Genomic DNA, 2,073 nt, shown 5'->3' with positions numbered 1-2,073 from the left:
GAAAAAGTCCTTAATCTTTCGAGCCTACGCTCTTCCACAGAAAGGAACACAGAAAGAAACAAGGAGAGAAAATAAAGAATGTGTAGTGGCTAGCAATCTATCATGGTGAATATATATATATAAAGCAGAAACCTGGTTTGTGGATATCCGTAATTGCATAATATTTTTATTTGTGTTGTTAAATGTTTTAATTCGGTCTGTTTTCCTCGCATACTGTTTTTCTCTGTTATATTGGTGCGCTACGGTGGATTATTTAAGACTTGGCTCTTATTTCTAGCAGGTAGATGCTCATTAAGCATCATTACGATATTTCATAGCTCCTTAAAGCTATCATAAGCTATCACCAATGCTACTACTGGTGATATCATCAAATTTTGAATTTATCCACAGATGATATGAACAGTAGTGACATCTAACTTCAAATCTCAGTGTTTGAATATTTCATATATATATATATATTCAATCCAAGGAAAAACAGTTTCCTTTAAAGGGATGGAAAACATCCAATTTTCCACTGGTTCTTCAGTTCTGGCGCTTGCTGAATTTTCTTGAGAACAATCTTTTCTTAGTGGTCAAACCATAGGTGGTCTTCTTCTAGCATAATGGATGTCCACTTAGTGGTCATCCCTCTTATATGTATGTAATATAATTTTTCTGAATCTTCAGATTTTTCAATTTGCTAGGCCACTGGTTATAAATTGATATTAATCAAATTAATATTCAATTTTCCACCCTTATTACTTGAATTTATGTATATATATAAACAAACTGACTTCGTAAACACACGCAAAATTATTAACCATGGTGCCAACAACCACTTTGAGTGCCTTTTTGAACTCCATGTGTCTAACACATGTGGGCATGCTTACAAAGTCAGAAAATAGCACAACGTCCATGACTTCCGGAAACATTTTTTCACTCTCAGAGTTGTTCATATGTACAAACTATGTACAAAGCATGGTACAAACTACCTGCATCAGTTGTTAGATGCCTAGACATTACATCCTTTAAAACCTCCATGCTTGCTGAAATTCGCCAACACTACACCTGATATCCCTGCCCCCATGTATATCATGACTCATACACTGTACACTTTCCTGAAATTTGTACATAATTCGATGTGCTATACATGCACCTTTGCAGACGCAATGGCCCAGTGGTTAGGGCAGCGGACTCGCGGTCAGCCTTGTCACACTGTGTCACGCTGAATATCCCCGAGAACTACGTTAAGGGTACACGTGTCTGTGGAGTGCTCAGCCACTTGCACGTTAATTTCATGAGCAGGCTGTTCCGTTGATTGGATCTACTGGAACCCTCGACGTCGTAAGCGACGGAGTGCCAACAACAACACATGCACCTTTGATAAGTTGTAATACACCTGAGCACTATACACGTTAATTTCATTATTATTATTATTTTGTTATTATCGTAAAGTCATACACGCATACACGAGGGTATGTGTGTATGACTTAATTTATATAGCTCGAGCTGCTTCTAATTTATATTTGAATTTTTTCTGTGACATGACATGTTGGAACATGCAAGTAGATGGTTCTTAAACCATTTAGCATATAGTCGTAGCCAGTTAGTGGATGCGCAATGGCCCGGTGGTTAGGGCAGCGGACATGCGGTCGGAGGATCACAGTTTTGATTCCCAGACCGGGTGTTGTGTGTGTTTATTGAGCTAAAACACCTAAAGCTCCAAGAGGCTCCGACAGGAGGTGGTGGCGACCCCTGTTGTACTCTTTCGCCCCAACTTTCTCTCACTATTTCTTCCTGTTTCTTGAGTAAAAAGCTGCTATGGACCGGCGTCCCGTCCAGCTAGGGGGGAACACATATGCCATGGAAATTGGGAAACCAGCCTTATGCTCCACAAGGGGCTAAGAGGATTTCCATAGCTAGTTAGGCAGCTCAGCAGACCCTCTTTCGTATGTGGCATTGACAAGTGAAAACAATGATGAAACATTCTCTGTCACTCCGAAGAAAAAAAAAAGGGATTTGATGTGAGTTATCTCACTTGGATGTGACTTCCTTTTGGGTGTTTTTACACTAAGGGCATTGAGAATATATTCT

General features: G+C 39.6%; 1 protein-coding gene across 1 annotated transcript in view; it reads left to right on the top strand.

Annotated features, from left to right (window-relative positions):
* The window catches only part of LOC106878411 (uncharacterized), a 37,945-nt gene that overhangs the window by 13,764 nt on the left and 22,108 nt on the right, over positions 1-2,073 (top strand). The gene's annotated exons all lie outside the window — the stretch shown is intronic.

This window comes from Octopus bimaculoides, chromosome 25, assembly GCF_001194135.2.
Source record: "Octopus bimaculoides isolate UCB-OBI-ISO-001 chromosome 25, ASM119413v2, whole genome shotgun sequence".
In the NCBI taxonomy this organism is placed as follows: Eukaryota; Metazoa; Mollusca; class Cephalopoda; order Octopoda; family Octopodidae; genus Octopus; species Octopus bimaculoides.
The sequence above is the reverse complement of the archived record's forward strand: the minus strand, read 5'-3'. Positions and strand labels throughout refer to the sequence as shown.